This window comes from Pinus tabuliformis, chromosome 5_1 (assembly GCF_031772625.1).
Source record: "Pinus tabuliformis cultivar Carrire ecotype Pingquan chromosome 5_1, CPIR1, whole genome shotgun sequence".
NCBI lineage: Eukaryota > Viridiplantae > Streptophyta > Pinopsida > Pinales > Pinaceae > Pinus > Pinus tabuliformis.
In genome coordinates this window covers 977684597-977703802 of record NC_142305.1, presented here as the reverse complement: position 1 = coordinate 977703802, position 19206 = coordinate 977684597, and positions in this window count along the sequence as shown.

The window sequence follows — 19206 nt, the reverse complement described above, 5'->3', positions numbered from 1 at the left end:
CCCCCCAGACACGATTTGTGTACCTTGAGGTTGCCCCCCAGGCGTTAACTGATGCTGCCCCCCAGGCGGTAATTGGCCACCTTGAGGTTGGGAAACGGGAACTGAACCTAACATCATGTAAATGTCTCCTACACCCAATGGTATATTACCACTGTTTCCAGCTAAGAACCCATGATCAATGGGTTGAGGAGATGCCCCCACAAAGGTAACAGAAAGTGATTGATACCCGGTGGGAACAGAAGGACCGCCGTGTAAGAAAGATTCAGGAGTTTGAGTAAACACGGACGACTGACCAGACATATTTACAGGAGTATAAATACCTCCAGGTGGAAAGGGAGTACGAGGTGTAGAAAAACCTACCCGTGAGTTGTCTAAATAATTGGTTAACGAAAGGTACCAAGTAGTACTTCTAGGAGGACTATAAAAGATAGATTCACGCTCCCTGAGATCAATAGTAAGTTGATCTTCAAGGTTAGAGACGCCTATTTCTTCCTCTGGAGCAAGTTCTTCGATAGCAATCAGACCAGTAGGAAGATTTTCGGTGATAACTCGTTCTACTCTTGGTGAATCTGGAACACTAGAAGTCGGAGTAACAGGTTCAGATATTTCAGGTTCTTCGCCTGTATCACTAGCAGACGAAAAACTACCAACAAGCTCAGAAACTGTAACAGCTTCGGGATTATAACCTGTCTCTAGGCCTTGGTAATCTGAATGGACTACCAAGGAAGATTCTCCTTCTTCAGGTGAACCTACTCTACTGCCACTAGGAGGAGTTACAAGGACCTTCAAACCCTCTAGATTACTGGGGTCGTCTCGAGGAGGTTCACCCCTAAGTCTACGGGATCTTCTCAACAATTCGGCCACAGAAACAACTTCAGGAGACTGGCCCCGAAGTCTACGGGATTGTCTCGGTAATTCCGCCACAGCTAAAAACTTTTAACTACTACACACGAAAACAAAGTAAAATCTCAAATCAAACCACCTAAAGTCTCTAAAGAACCAAACAAATTGGAATCACACGCCTAAAGAATCTAGGGCGTCAAACCAAGCACAAACAGTAGCCTTCCAGACCAAAAACGCTAGTTGGAGATGAAACCCAACATCGCCGGATTCAGTACAGAAGTGGCGGGTGGAACAGTTACCCTGGCAACCTGCTTAATGAATAGACCGGTACAAGTTCCTCCACTTTAACCGTCTCGAGTGAAGTGAACCCCCCGGAAAATCCAAGTGAGTCTAGCCGACGTCTGCTCCAAGTACAGTGGGATCTTCCCTCCACCGTCACCTCGGTAGAATCCTAAAGATAATGGTCACTAAGGTTACCAACCGCAACAAATGCACTTGGGGGAACAGTCTACACTCCGACAGCACGCAAGGGCAGAGTATCAAGCTCAATCCCCTTGCCGGTTCCTTGACAATAATCCAAGGTTTACCGACAAGTGACCCCTGGCTCCTCGACAATAGTTAATCCGAGGTTTACCGTTTGTAATACGTGCGTGTCTGGCGTCGTTCCCAACGAGGGGGGATTGATCCCCTCACTGGTTCGGACACGAGCTCGTGCTTCTCCTTTAAGAGGAGCTTTCCCAGAGTACAAATGAGACAATTGGATTTATTCTATCACAAGATAAGCTACTTGTTTGGTTTTGTTGTCTTGGAGAGTTAATTACTCTCCTACTCCAAGACACTAGCCTGATCTAAATTGGTGTTTCAGAGCCCTAGTAAATAAAAGTTACTACGTCGATTTTACTTTAAGCGTTAATTTTATGGTTTTTCTTAAAGACAAAAGGTAGCGGAAGTGAAACCAATGGTGTGTAGACTCAACTCAAACCACTACAAAGATGCACCTAAGATGATTTACGCTACTTTTCTCTTTCAATGAAATTCCTAACTAAGAGAGTTGAGAAATGAAAATTTTATAGAAAACAACTTTCTTAGTAAAGACAATCAAAGAAACAATTCTCTTTATCTTTTCAAGCATACAAACATGACCACTCCTTACGTGCACGAAAAACTCTTTGTCTTTCAAAAACTCTTCAAAGCTACTTGAAACAAAACTTTTCAAAGGAGATGTTTTTGTATTTTCTCTTATTTAATAAAGCATATAAATCTATTTTAACGAAAATCAATCTCAAAAGCTATAAAATCTATAAAAACTTGACTCACAAGAAAATTAAAAAGAAATTTACTCTAAGCAAATCTAACGAGGCAAAAGCCTACAAAGATGATTCTAGGTTTTTTTACTTGACCAAAATCAAGTCAAGGACCAGCTAATGCAGAATCAAAAGACTAGTCAAAACAAAACTCAAATCTTTTTGTTCTTTTTGTAAAATGGAATTCAATACTCAATCAACAAGTACTTCGAAATTTGCCAAAGAGACTACTCAAAGGTAAGTTGCTCTCACAGGTAGACTTTATGACAGGTCTGACTTCTAAGAAGGCTGACAAAACCAGAGAGATCTAAGGCTTGACAACTTTTACCGCCAAAGTCACTACAAGACCTACTCAAAAATCAAACCCTAGGGCTTAAACTTCTATGAAATCCACTAAAACACTCAATGCTATCGAAACAAGTTCAGGTGAAGATCTTTGAAAAGAGACTAATGGATCTGGGCAGTAAAAACTAAGAAAAAGCAAAATCTAAGAGAAAAAATGCAAAAAATGGAATTTTCTTAAATTTTAGCAGGGGACGCAGGCAACCAGTTAAGACAGGTGCGGGCCCGCTCTGTGCACACAGCAACAGTGCGTACAGGGACGCACTGTGAAATACTCAGAGGGTGCATCCTACTGAAAAAACCAAGAAAAACTAAATTGAATCTAACCCTAAGCTAACCCACCCAAAAACAAAGTCACAGAGCCAAAAACCAGAAAATAAATGACTTTTCTCAGCAAAGTTACATACAAAGGAAAAGACTTTCACATCAATGGAGTCCCCAGCGGAGTCGCCAATTTGTCAGGCGGAAAGATTCGATTGTGCGGACACAACCAACCTCCCTAGGAGCCTAAGACTCTCTAGTGACAAACAAGACAAACAAGAACAATCCTTCTCTAAACATGCATTTACTATATAAGAAATCAAGTGTTTAGATCCTACCTGTAGTCCAACGCTGTTGTAGCAGTCCAGCTCCGCTGATCCGGATGAGCTCCTCCTTCACTTTGAAACCTGAATCCACTAACAATCAAACGATTAAATAGCACTTGATAATCTCATAGAATAAAACATATTTAACACATAGACCAAGGAGTACATGAAACAACTCATAAATAACAAGTTATTGAGAAGAATGGACTCATTTGCATTAATAGGAAACAAAATGAACAATTACAACCTGAGCCTTGGTGTTGTGCAAGTCCCTCCCAGGGTCCATCAAGAGTTCTCCTTTACTTTGACAAAGCTCACCCACTTCCAAATAGAATAAGCAAAGATGGCAATCTCTCCTCACAAGCTTCTAAATGGGAGTCCTAATTCCTGCAGCATCTACCCTTAGAAATGTTTAGCTTCCAACCTCCCCTCCTTCTGGCCCAATTCCTGTATTTATAGTGATCTAGAGGAAGTTATTCAGGTCAACCATCAATGGGATAATCCCCTCTTTGGATGGGATAGCTCCCTTATTGATGGGATAAGTTCCTCTTTGGTAGGGGTACATGAACCATCTGGAGGCGCTCAATACACGTCGAACAACCTTCTAGAATGCTCTAGAAATGACCACAAGTAACTTTTTAAAGATGAAACTTGCGCATTTTGACCTTTACAGGGGGACGCACCTGCCCCTTTACATACAGAGCGTACAAGGACGCAGCTTTTGTGAACATTGGGTGCGTACCCGCAGGTAAGGTTGAGAGAACCTGCGTACCCAGAGATAAATATATTTATAAAGACTCTCTCTTTTTGGAGTTTGACATGGAGAGCAGAGGCATAAGACTTGCCTAAGAGGATAGCATGACTGTTGATAGAGCCATACTAACTGTAAATAGTCATGGTGACATTTTTTAGTGTAACAATTCACTGAAGATGAACTAACTGAATCAAAAGTTTAATATATATACGCTAGTTTCATTTAACACAGTTGCGTATATACGTGGATATCCTTAACTGAAGTAGCTTATATGAATCTGAGTATGAAAATGAAAAAGTATTTGATTTGCTAATACTGATTCACCCCCCCCTCAGTATCATTTCCAACACATGTATATAAAGCAGCACTCGGCCTCATTTGGAGACAAGTAATTCAGTGAAGAAGAGACTACAATCATAAGTGCGAAGAAGGACTAGAAAAGAGAAGTGAAGGAAAAAATAAGGATAGTAAAGGAAGGGATACTTCTGGGAAGTCTGATTTGATCTTGTATACTCTCCCATGTGTGAAGGTAGCAGATCCGAGGGAATATAGAGAAGATTGAAGAACTTGATGCTTCATTGAGGTGACCTTGTTTGGGTAAAGGATCTCACAAGAGGAAGGTTAGTAGAAGTCTTATAGGTCTCTCTCTCTTGAAGAGAATAATCAAGGGGCGAAGAGTGTTCTGAGGGTTTTTAGAATAATGGTTAACCTAAGAGACTAAGATTCTATAGGGAAGTCGGGAAGATAAATTCAAGACTCTAGACGGAAGTTGAGAAATGGAAGAGGAAGAACTTCAAGGAGGCTATTGACTTGGTATTGGGAGGACTCTAGTGTCAAGGGTCTTTGTCATAGTCTTGGTATTCGTTAATTGAAGATCTATAAGAAGATTTTCTGATTGAGTTTTCTTCTCCAAGGGTGAGAGGTTTTGGACCTGGCTAACAAGCCTACATACTTTGTCTCTTGTCTTATATTATTCATTTGGTAATTTTCTTGATGAAAAGAACACAATAATAACATAATTAAGAGAAGATCATAATCCAAGAAGGAAAGGTATATCACAAGAAATTATCAAGAAGAGAAATCTCCCAATTTATGATGCCCTAGATTTATCAACATGAACTAGATATGACTTTGCCTTACATGGCATGCTAATGTTTTCACTATAGTCAATTAGTCAAATCTATGAACTTCTAGATTCCCCATCACCATGCCACATTGTCACCAATCACATCCAAATCCTGGGAAATTCTAAAAGACCCTTCTTTTCAAAAGCTAGATTTCCAAATATTTGTCAGAAAATGACAACACTCCATGGTAAAGTGCATATATGAAGCTTGATAGGCATCTGGCACTCAGAGGTATCTAGACTAAAACAAGTGTAATATTTTTTGTTTTGACCTAGGTCCAAATGTAATATATGATTAAAAATGTACCTGGTATCTAGTAATCCTGAAGAACATGAAGAATTATTTTAACAATATGACTGGATGTGGATTGAATAAAAAGGGGAAATAATCATAATAGGGAAGGTTTTCATGTAAATCATTCCTTAAGAGATCTAGATCCAGATATAACATAAAATCTAGGACAATACAATATATCTAATATGTGGACATATGGGATATTTAAATTATGTGTAACTTACCTCTATTTTGGATTTAAATTATTTTTTCATGAAACCCCATAATGAAATGATTTTATTATTAAACAATTTCACTTTATTCATTAAATAGTGTTGTAAAATGTATCCAAGGTATCTGGTATCTTCATATTAGTTATGTCAGTTCCTATAAACTCGTCTAGATCCACATGGTAACCCTATGTCAGCACCATATAATTCCACATCAGTTGACATGTGGCAACTTCCTTGCCCAAATGTTGCCTCCTCATAAGGCCACATCTTCAGTCAGAAATATCATATTGTTTGATCCATGCATTTCACAAAAATTATCTAAAATTCTTTTATAAAATTTATAGATGCATGGTTTTATTTCCAAAACTTTTGAATCCATCTAGATGCATGGTTTTATTTTTCTTCCAACTCACTCTTCTCATTTATTCTATATTTTGCTACAATCATTGAGTCAAACCTGTGAAATTTTGAATTCCATGTCAGCATGCCACATCAATGCACCATGACAACATGCCATGATACCAAATCCTATCCAAAATGCCACATCACTAGTGACATTTCAATAGCCATTTATGTCTCCATGTCACACTTTATTTGGGTTCATCCTATGTGGATTTCCCACATCATAAGTGACACAATAGTAGCCACATCCATTTAATATCCCCATGAAAAAGTTCAATTTGTTACAAGACAATCTGAATCCTTCTTCACCATGAACCAATCATGCAAATTGATGTGGTCCAATAAGTTCTTATGCCTTCTCCTCTCCACATGCTTGGCTATATATATGGGGTGTATGGAGAGAAAAGAGTCATGCCCCTTCTTGTCCTATTCAGTTGACACATGACACCAATGCAAGTTGACTCACCAAAATTATTTGGCTAACACACATCTCCTCCATGCAATATATGTAACCATTCACTCAAGTGTTGGTTGGGGTGTGCCTTTAACTAACCAAACCTACTCATCGCACATGCTAAGTCATGTTATGGGATGCTCACCCAAACTCATTGACAAATTAATGATATTATGCTCATGCTCAAATTGTCTAAGTTCCCTTTGGACAGTAAACTTTTTGTACCAATTTCTCTATGCCTTCATTGCACACTTTGACCATTATCATCTCCACAATCCCAGAAGACTAAAGTTTCTCAATCCTTCTTCCTTCACACTCAGATCCTTTTCTGTCCATTGTCTTCTTTCTTTATGTCCACATTTTATAAGGAGAGGGGGAAATATGATGCCATCCTCCACTCAAGCTACCCACTGACTTCAATTCTTGTCATTGTAGGCTAGTACCTCATTAAGCAGATAGTCATGAAAATTAAGAGTGGTTTGTATGGCCTTGCTGATGACACACCATAGGGAAATCAACCAATATGTCATGGAAAATCAATGTTCATGAAACAACCCACCAGAGGCTTTCCCTATTAGAACTTTGGATTCGTATATCCCTCCATTATGGCAGGTCATCAATTTATTTTCACAAATAAATAATTTAGATAACTAGGTTTATATACATGGTTTTTTATGGAAAAGGAGTTGTTACACATTCTCTTGTTCTAGAGTATCTTTCCATCGCACAAAATACTCTATCTTATTATTGTTGTTGATAACCATAACTCCATAAGCCACAATATCCTCTAGATTCAACTCTAGGTGATCAACAATATGAAGAAAAGTATGAGTAGATAGTAAGAGCTAGAAAATTGTGCACTAGATGTAGAGTTATGGTATTGATGATGGCCTTAAGAGTGTTTGGTGTGTTCGATGTCTAAGTGGTATGAATATTATGAATGAGATATATGTTGTGTGACTTGTGGGTTACAAGTGAGGTGGAGAGTGTTGTGTCTGTGTGGGATATCTGAGTTGTTGTCCCCTACCAACCAAATAAGTGATCAAGCGTAGCAATGAGTCCATAAGATATAGAGAACTATAGATAAGATATCAAGAACTATAAAAAATAGAATATATAATATGACAGGTTTTATGATGTTTCTCTTGTGATTCATTCGTATCGCGAGAATTCCATTCCCCTAATTGTATGTAATGGAAGAAAACACATTAGGATTGCCACTTGTTTAAGACGGTTTCCCGAATTTATCACCTGTTATGGATTTATGGAGGATCCTTTTTGTGACTTCTTTCCCATCCCCAAACCCTTAACCAAGGCTTTGAGCTTGATCCTTGATTTCACTAGTTGAGTAGAAAGAGAATATTCCTAACCCAAAGGAAGGCCAAGACTGGGTTTAGGTGTTGTGTTTTATATTTTGTATTTTAAATTCATATCTCCATTGAATATTCGATGGAAGAGACAGGATGTTGAATATTTTATGGCTGTCAGTCAGAGTACTCGTCATATACTCGATGAACAAATGTGTTGGAACCTTAACACTCACATCGGACAGAAATCTCATTTGTCACATATCCAATTCTTCACTGTTGACTTGAAAGCGTCGGAGTGACAACATTTTTGTTGCAAAATTTACTCATGTTATTGATTACCCAATGCCCCAATGTTGGTTTATTCTGTCGAACAAAATGACCTATTTGTCATATATCTAACACTTAATCGTCAGCTTGAAATCGTTGGAGCAACAACACTTTGCACATAATTTACTTACACAATCGATTACCCAACACGTCAACATTGGTTTGTCTTTCCAGACAAAATGATTTATGTGTCGAACATCCAATGCTTCACCGTCATTTTGAAAGTGTCGGATCTGCAACACTTATGTCACACAATTTACTTATGTCATCGATTACCCAACGCCTCAATATTGGTTTGTTCCATCGGATATTCGACGATTTGTAGTGTCGCAAAACTGACTTATAAATGATGGCCTTTTAATGACCATTTCAGCCTTTTTATGTGTCAAATAATTGACATTTGTATCGTCGCATATCTGACGTTAACTATACTATCGACTATTCAATAGAATTCCAACGATGATTTGATAAGCACCAATGTGTCAGATATACGATGCCAATAAGTCACACATCCAACTAACATCCATCAGCTTTTAGCCCCATTTGTAGTAGTGATAGAAACCTTGTTCCAAATGTTCTCTTAGATAGATTTCGATGTGCATATTTTTTGGTGTAGATTTTCTTCAATGTAGGAAAAATTTATTTCAATGGATTGAGGCTTGATTATGCATTGGAGGTCACCTCAAATTTTTGTGCTTGGAAAGATAATATGGAAGCTATCCTCGATGACAATGGATTATGGGAATATACACAAAATGATATTCCAAATCCAACATCATCATATGCACAAGAACTTTCTCAATGGAAGAAAGGCATAGAAAAATCCAGGAGGATTATTCTAAAGGGTGTTAGAGATCATGTGGTTTCAAACTTTCATGGAAAGGAAACTCCTTTTGCAATGTGGAAAAATCTCATAGATCTATTCTAAATAAGTAGTGACACCAAGAAATTGGCATTGAGAGATAAACTCAGGAGCATTCAAATACAGAAAAAATGAAACCATTCCACAATACCTACACATATTCACTCAGGTTCGAGATGAGCTTGGAGGAGTAGGATAAAATGTGCCATCATTTGAAATCATGATTTTACCACTCCTTGACCTTCTGAAATCCTAGCATAGCTATCAGGATTTAGTTAATAGAAGAGACAAGCTACCAGATTAGGAGATACTTTGGTCTGAATTTGGTGCAGGATGAGATCGGAAGAAACACTAGTGATGGTGTCACATCCATTGTAGATGAGGAAGAATACTGAGATCTAGTTAGAAAAGGAAAGAAGGCCAAAGGCGAGGTATAATCTAGCTAGAACCATGGCAAGAAGAAAGACTTGAGTAAGCCTAAATTATTTCATTGCCATGAGTATGGACATTATGCAACCAAGTGTTTGCACATGAAATCCAATACGGGGCTTACAGCATGAGGAGGAGGATATTCTCTTGCATCACAATTCGAGTTGGAATTCACCCTCATTTCTTTCATGGCAAGCATAGTAAGAGGGAGTGAGTGTTACCTAGATTTTGGTGCCTCATATCATATGATAGCAAGTAAGGATTTCTTCAGCAGCCTAGAAGATAAGGACTTACAATTACACATAGAGATTGGATATGATGGAAGGTATAGTACCAAAGGGGTTGGCACTATCACCTTTAAGAGGGAGTCAGGCTCCCATATTCACCTAAAGGATGTAATGTATGTGCATGTTCTGAAGAAAAAATTATTTTTTTTAGCTGTACATGAAGAATGTGGATATGATGTGTTGTTTAGTAAGGGGAAATCTTATTTGAAGCATATTTCTATTGGACAAGAAAAATAAATTGGTGTTCGATTTTAAAATATCAACAAAATAGACGTATATTTCTCTGTGCATGCAACTATACCTCAAGGAGTGAGGTGAGGCGATGTAGAGCCTTAGTCACAGAGTTGCAAGATTTGGGCAGGGTCCATAGGAGAGTAGTAGTAGTTGCAATATACTCTCCTCATGGATCATTACCCTTGCTATAGGGACCCACATTATTCAGTAGCATAAGGATTAGTGTCAGTTGATGCAGTCAGATCTGGAGCAACAGTTTCAGATGTTAGTAGCAGTCAGAGACTCATAAGATAGTTTCATCTCAGAGACACAGTTGACTCAATATTTTGGATGCTTCCTAGTTGTAGTTGTTGCAGTAGAAACAACAATAGTGAGAGGGAGTGTTAATTGTGTTACAGTACATTCCTACACTAGATTAGGATTGTAGGTTTGCATAACCCTTTTCTTTCGAAGAGGGAGTGTTGGAATTGTAGCAAGAAAAGGCTTCATTTGAATTGTGCCTTAGTCAAATCGAGAGATTCAATTTTCGACATCAACAGGATGACTTCGATTACAGTTAGATGGAGTGACATGGCTTTGTCTCCTAGTTAAATCAGTAAATTATATTTTGTAGGCTAGAAGTATAGTTGTGCAAGATTTTATTGCTAAGATATAGCAATCTAGTGTAGTTATTTCTATTTAAACTTAGTTATCTTAGCTCTAGTCTTAATTGGAGTCAGTAGGAGTTCAGTTGAGTAGCTATAACTTTTGTTAACTCACTGATCTCTTAGTTAAGTGATCAATTTACTAAAAATATCCCTAGTCATGCATGGAATTCGAATTGCCTAGCTTAGTGGAGGAAAAAGGCATCAATGTATTTATTATTTTATAGTAGTTGAGTCTACAAACTTTTGCATTAAACAGGTGATCAATTCCTTCAAGATTTGCACAAGGAAATAGGGAATTATCCCTTTTTTAGGCATTAATTTCCTCAAGGATTGTGCAAGGAAATTGGAGGAAGGTTGAGGCTTGAATTGTCTAAGTGTTTGCCAGAGCAGGTCAGTGAACGGGAGATTAGGATTTCAGTGTATGGTGTGCTTCAGGACTGAAGCAAGACATTGTAATTGATCCATATCCTCATTTAAATTATGCAAAGGAGTAGAGGGGTTTTTCCCAGTTGGGTTCCCCTGTAAAATCATTGTGTCCATTATGTTTTTATGGTTGCATGTTATTGCATGTGTTTGTATCATGTGTTTTCCTTTCTACTAAATAATAGTAGAATTTTTTCTCTTGATTTTAGTTCAATTTCATTAGCAGTAGTAAATTTCCTGTAATTTCTACATGTTGTGAATCTAAGCTCACCTCTTCCTACCTAATGATGCACCCCACGCCAAGACAATTGTCTACTTCTACAATGTTTAGATGTCCTCCATATTCAATACTTATTGTCATTGTTGGGACAAGCACGTGAGAGTTGGTTGTAACTTTGAACTGCTTGCCATCTTCTCTTTCTTAATTCCAAATTACTCGTCTATTAGCCATATTAACCATAATTTTGTTAATTATTCAATTAATTAAAAGTTTTATTAACCGCCTAAAATTTATTTATGTAATTAATTAATTCATATGGACGTTGCAATAAAATTGTAGGTCTATTAGCCAATAAAATATTAAAAAAATATATTATTTATTGTCAAAGTCACACATTACAAATTATACAAGTCAAAGGTAAACTAATAGTTCTTAAAGAGAAATTCTATTGTTATAGTCCTGCATTGAGAGGGACTAACAAGATGGGGTTTGGGTTTTTATCTTTTGGATTATGAACCTAAAAATAATAATAATGTTTTACCCAATCAAATTTTATTAACACGATTAGATTTCCACGGTTTTATTTTGTAAGGTGGTCAAAGTTTGAAAGTTATGATAATAAATAAGAAGCACCAAAAAGACATTTATATTAAAGTTTGATATGGTTTAAAATCAAAAATACACTAATAAATTACATAAGTGTAGTCTAACTAATAGACAACTTTATAAAGTGCATTTTAAACAACAAAATTTCACAATCTTGCTCGAAATTGTATTATTGAATTCTAGTAAAAAAAGTCATTTCTTATGTTAGTAAAGTACAACAATTATATATATCTATATATATAATTATATTATATATATATATATATATATATATATGTTAACAATATTGGACCCGCCAACATGTATAGGATCTCTCCAATAAGAATTCTCAACTAGACCTAAGATTGTTTGGTGTAGAAGTCCCAGCAGTGGGTAGTACAGTATCGCCTTAACCGTGGTTGCACGCAAAGGTGAGTAAGATGGACTTGTTAGTAGCAAGGGTGTGACATATGCAACAAGTATAGGAAGGCGCATGATAGGCTCTAACACATGGAATGGGGAGAGGAGTGCGCCCCTTAGAAACCTATGATAGCATGCAGCTTGAAAGGGAACACATGAGCAGAGATACATCACAAGCTAGAAAGAAGGTTAGCCAATGATCCAAAGTGATGGTTAAACCAACAGCACATCTCGATAATATTCATACAACCATATATAGAAAAGTCCATACATACATGCATAAACAGCAGCTACATATATCATTAGAGTAACCAAGACAATTGAACTACAATAACAACATATGCATGAAATGTGTTGGCTCTGTTATATTAAGAAAGTGAAAGATCCAATCATACATACAACTATGATCAACCACTACTCCCGACAGCAGAACATTATAGTCACTGTCGCCTGCTCCTCCAAAGAGATATACTAGTTCTGCATTGTGGAGGAACCAAGGCTCGTTAGAATACACTCCAAGCTTTCCCTAAGATACACCTATAAAAATCTTGTGCAATGAGTTATGAGGTTCTATAAATAGAAAAGGGTGGGGTGACCCTTGACATTCCCCTTTGTGACTCTTCACCTACCCTCATGACTCTTCAACTACTACATTATTGTTACATTCTACTATTGACACTTGGTCTTTCACTTTTACAAGAGGTTACATTACAATCTGCACATGTACCCATGTGAGACAAAATAGGCTTGAGCAAGCCATGCAAGATATCACTAAGACTCAGAAAATTGCGGGAAGACCAACTCTTCGACATCCTCGCAATGATCGATAGTGCCAAACTGATGCCAATCTTGGTAGTTTGTCATGGTGTGCATGTGCTCAATGGTGACATCCTACTAAAATCACACTCTTTCCTCTGTTGCATCTGGGTACACTGATTTTTCCTCTATCAAACTCATCTGATAACATGTGCATCATAGTCTTGAGCGTAGTCAGACCAGCAACATATTAATGCATAGTGTATGCGCTAATCTCTAAGTCTGTGCTGGTGGCTACACGCATCAACTCATCAAAGTACATGTCCACCTCCAGTGGGACTTGATTCTTTGACTTCACCTCGGTGAGTGTGCCAATGGATGGGATCGCATGCATGCGCATAATGACATCCATGCTTCTGAACACCCGTGCATGTGAAGCCTATAAACTGGTGATGAGTTGCAGAAGTTCCTCATAGTTTCGAATCTGACTCCGGATGCGTGCCTTCAACTCTACCGCATTTGACTTCATCATCTTTGGCAAGTGTAATGGGTATCCTTTGTACCTCATTTTCCATGTTTTCATGTGATTGACAAAAGTATGTAGTTTTGAAAAGATTCGTTCTCCCCTAGCACAGGGTGTTTACCAACCGTTGAGATCAAAAACTGACTTATGCATGGTGATGAATCTGGAGTACAACGTCGCATGAATGTCTCAACGAATGATACTTCATCCAATATCGCTCTCTTCAACTCTAGAGCAAGCTATCGCGCATGCTTAGTATCTCGATTTTGTTTATTCCCAATCCGATACACTATATGATTACTTCCCTAATGCTTCGCGACCCAGAACTACTAAGGCTCTGTCAACGCCATCCGTCGATGGTTTCATTGGTTCCATTACTTCATCCTCATGAAAGTATTCCATGACCCCTGCGAAGAAAAAATCTACTACTCCGAATGAATATGCTTCTCAGGCCCCATCCAATACTGGTAAAACTTCCGAAGTCATTGTCCCAGTCCACCATGACAGATAAAGCTTCAAAAGGTAAGATAAAGGGAGAAGGAAAAAATAAAGTTGATCCGCCAAAGCAGGACCCTCCTAAGCCTCCGGTCAATGATGGTACTAAACGCAAACCCAAGTACCCTTGTCTCATCTGTGACAAGGATCACTACACTAAAGACTGTCCTAGACGCTCTAAGATTATTCGTTTGCTTAAAGGGACCCCTGGAACTCTTGTTATTCTTAAGGATCCTTTTCCCTCTCAAAAAACCCAAATGGTGGTCGATCAACCTCAGTCCTCTTCCACTTTTGGCTCTCAAGTTTTCATGGCTACAACTATTCCCATTCATATAAGTACTTGATCGAAAGAATATCCTCCACCCGCCGGGAAGGAACCTGAAGTCCCTTCAAGTGTTCATTCATCTAGTACCGGCCCTCTCCATATCGAACGGCCTAGCACTGAGTTAGTCATTCAGCCTCCCATGTAGAATTTTCTCTACAAATCAGCTAGCTCACTGGTATCATGTAGAAATTTCACCTGCAGATCAAACTGATATATGCAATGTACTAAAGCATAATACTATATCTACATCTACCATAAACTTTGCAGAAGCTAATCAACCATGAGCAACATCAAGCATGAACACATATAACTGATAAGAAGGAATCAATCACACATAACACAGAATAATTTATCCGAGAAAAGCACCAACCTAAAACCCCATCTCTGTATTATCAATCAAGTGGAAATCCTCAACAACATACAAAAATAATCAGCTCAAAAGCTATCCTATTCTCTCTGTACTCTGATGATGTAGCTCATGGACTATCTAGGCTTGTATATATAGGATCCACAAGTCCTCCAAGCCCCTATTTCCTTGCACAGTTTTGATTGGGGTCCAATTACATAACATGTGTGAATTGGCCAAATCATACCTGTTGTCACCTCAAGTCCAACTACGCGGTACTAAAAGGAATAATATTCCCTCCTCATGCAAGGAATATTCACTAGGAATATCCTAGCAACTGATAGTACATTGTCCCTCATCTGATATCAACTGGGTCTCTGTCTGAACTGCCATGCATCAGTTATCCATGAGTGAATACTCAGTTATATGAAAATACCAGTTGTCACATGCATGCAAGCATCAACAAACTAAATCTCATTAATTTAACAACTTGTTAAATTAATCTAACTGGACTTGACTAAGTTAAACTAATTCAATTGATCCTCTCAATATAGAACTCATCCTTATTTCCTCAATCAGTGGAGCAAATCAAGGACACATTCCCCAATCAGTGGAGAAATTATTGCATGTTCACACAAAGACTTCAAGTTTGATTTTTCCTTAACTAATTAACTCAAACTGAATTAATTAATTAATATTCAAACTGCTGGTAAGACAAAATTCGAATTTTACTTCCTATTTCTAGTCCAGGGACTGACTGAAATAGGAATCTACACTGCACTACTAAAAATAGAACTTCTATTTTTAGCACGTCCATTTTTCATTCTCTGTTGCCCAATCCAGCACTAACGCCCAAACTGTTATTTTTAGCAGTGTTATTTTTAGCACTTCTATTTTTAGCAATTTCTTGTTGCCAATTTTCAACACTCCCTCTCAACAAGAAAGGCTTCAACTCAAACCTGATCCTATACCTTTGGAATGTTCTGCATGAAACACATCTACCATGTTTGGTTGCTCCAGCAACTCTCAGAACAAAAAAAGACTCCCAACTGACCTCTCTATTGTGCTAGAAGCATACTTTGATGCTGAAGCTCTACCTGCTACTCACAAGTGCTCCCTCTTTGACCTCTGAGCTGCTACAACACTCCATGCATCTTGCACCAATGCACCCTTCTTTGTGCTACCTTGCACTGTGCAACACACTTGTGCCTCTCGCATTGCTGCAGCCTGCATGCTCTGCGTTGTTAGGGGATTCCCTGCACTGTAGCTCTCTCTATCGCTCCATCTGCATTTGTCTCTACCCAATCAATCAGTTCCTGCTACTCCACATTAGGGCTCCTGTAGCAAAGTCGAATCAAAGAGGTTGGGTACCTCAAGTATCTTGCCCCTCATCCTTGGGACGATCACTCTACATCACCCCACCTCTTACCTGGAGGTATGGCTGCATGTGATCCCACTACCCACCTAGCTCGAAGTTTCCCCCTACTAGAGATCTCTGCATGAGTAGATGTCTCTACTCAATCTCCACTCAGCTTCCCCTGTTGTGGCTGCTCCAAAACCTCCTAAAGTTGCTACACCAATCATGGCTCCTCCACAATTGTCTGGGACTTCTTCTAGCGCTACATGTTGAGAGGTAATATACCCTCCCTCTCAACCACCAAGTCTCCATTAGTTTCCTTGCTGCTTAAGGCATTTCATGCATCTTGAACCTCAAGAGAATACAGGTTCTTGACCCATGAACCGATCTGCTTCACCTGTCTAGTGATGATGTGTCTAAGGAAAACCTTTCCCTTACTGAAGACTACATCATAGCCTCTGTCTTCCAGCATCACGATCAACACCAAGTTTCTCTTTTGTCCTGGTACATACTTGACATTAGTCAAGGTAAGGCGAGCTCCATGCTCCCTCTGAAAAATAATCATGCTTTCACCTGAGACACTATACTTTTCATCATCACCCATCACTATGAGTATCTGGAGATCTTTCTCCTCCAAAGTACTGAACAAACTCTTGTCGTCGGTCAGTGGAAAGAAGCTCCACTGTCAAGAAACCACCCACTTCCCACATGGATGAAACCATGCATGCGAAGAGTGTGAAATCCATCTCGAACTGTGAATTAAGTGCCTCACCTTCAGATCCTTCCCCGGATCCCTTCTTGGATTTCCTCAGTGGACAATTTGTAACAAAATGGCCCTCCTCATGACAACGAAAGCATCGTACTTTCGATTTGTCAACCTTCTTCCTACCATGGGAAGAACTAGATTCAAGAATAAAAACCTTCTCCTTCCCCTTCTTCGCCTTACTTGCTAAGGCACAGTTCTCTTCATCCTCCATGGATGAAGAACCGTCTCTGGTGCTCCGTCTGATCTCCTCCTGCATCAAATCCGACCATAGTCATTCCCAATTTGAAAGTTTCTCTCTTCCATTAACCAAGTCCTGGTAGCTATGCCAACTCTTAGGAAGTCCTAGGAGTGCAAGACTCACCATGTCATCATTAGTTGTCATAGCCCCTACACTTGCAAGCTCATCCCTGCATGTGGTGAGCTTGGTCAGATACATAGAGATCATATCGCCCTTTTCACACTTGATCTTTCGAAGTTTGTCCTTCAATTCCAGCTTCCTATGATCACTGTTGTTCTGATAACTATCTTTCAATGTTTTCTACATCGAAAACAGAGTCTCCTTCCCATGGAGGCTTGAGACAATGTGATCTCGAACTCCCTCCGGAAGGATTCTCCTTTGCTCTAGCCACACACTTCTTCCATTCCACTAGTTGAGTAGCATGAGCCGGCTTTGGGACTTCTTGATCAATGAAGTCCTTAAGGCCATTATCTTCTAATACTACCTCCATGCAATCCTTCTAGGCTATATAATTCAAACTACCATCAAGGGCATATTCGAGTCTCAAACCATACAATGCCATCGGTGAAATAGATGTGATAAGAACTCAATTCAATATTCAAAAACCACAAACTTCAAATTCTCCCTTCTCGTATACTGTTCTTCCTTGATCACCTGTGCTCTGATACCATGTAGAATTTTTTCTACAAACCTCGCTCTGATACCATGTAGAATTTTCTCTACAAATCAGCTAGCTCACTAATATCATGTAGAAATTTCATCTGCAGATCAAACTGATATATGCAATGTACTAAAGCATAATACTATATCTACATCTACCATAAACTTTGCGGAAGCTAATCAACCATGAGCAACATCAGGCATGAACACATATAACTGATAAGAAGGAATCAATCACACATAACACAGAAGAATTTATTCGAGAAAAGCACCAACCTAAAACCCCATCTTTGTATTATCAATCAAGTGGAAATCCTCAACAACATACAAAAAGAATCAGCTCAAAAGCTATCCCGCTCTCTCTGTACTCTGATGATGTAGCTCATGGACTATCTAGGCATGTAAAGATAGGCTCCACAAGTCCTCCAAGCCCCTATTTCCTTGTGCAGTTTTGATTGGAGTCCAATTACATAACATGTGTGAATTGGCCAAATCATACCTATTGTCACCTCAGGTCCAACTACGCAGTACTATAAGGAATAATATTCCCTCCTCATGCAAGGAATATTCACTAGGAATATCCTAGAAATTGATAGTACACAGTCCCTCATCTAATCTCAACTGGGTCTCTGTTTGAACTGCCATGCATCAGTTATCCATGAGTGAATACTCAATTATCTGAAAATAACAGTTGTCACATGCATGCAAGAATCAACAAACTGAATCTCATTAATTTAACAACTTGTTAAATTAATCTAACTGGACTTGAATAAGTTAAACTAAGTCAATTGATCCTCTCAATATAGAACTCATCCTTAATTCCTTAATCAGTGGAGCAAATCAAGGACACATTCCCCAACCAGTGGAGAAATTATTACATGTTCTCACAAAGACTTCAAGTTTGATTTTCCTTAACTAGTTAACTCAAATTGAATTAATTAATTAATATTCAAACTACTGGGAAGACCAAATTCGAATTTTACTTCTTATTTCTAGTCTAGGGACTAACTAAAATAGGAATCCACACTACACTGCTAAAAATAGAACTTCTATTTTTAGCACTTCCATTTTTCATTCCCTGTTGCCCAATCCAGCATTGATGCCCAAACTGCTATTTTTAGCACTTATATTTTTATAAATTTCTTGTTGCCAATTTTCAACATCCTACCAAGGTATTGCTCTGGAAATATTCTTACAACCCTAATACTCGTGCTGCGTAGCACTATAGCATTGTTGAGGACTTAGCCCAAGCCACTTCGGCTATGTCCAGTTTGGAAGTCCTCCAGAGTTGTACCTCCCAAAGGAAGTCTCTATTATCAGCCATTGGTGGCATTGACACGGTCGATTCAGATTTAATTACCTTTGATCTTGATAATCATGTACCGCGATTGCCTCATCAGATTGATTTCCTGATTCAAGTCATCATTAACTCGAAAAATATTCATCGTATTGTTATTGATGAGGGTGCCTCCACTTGCATCATGTCTGTTGCTTGTTGGAAGGCCATCGGCTCCCCAATGTTGAGTCAATCTCCTAATACTTTGGAAGCCTTTGATGGAAGAGATTCCCTTCCATTCGGTATCCTCCCGCGTTTTCCCATCGCTCTAGAGGGGAAGACAGTAGAGGTTGAAGTCAAAGTTGTTGACACAAATTTGACTTACAACCTTCTATTAGGTC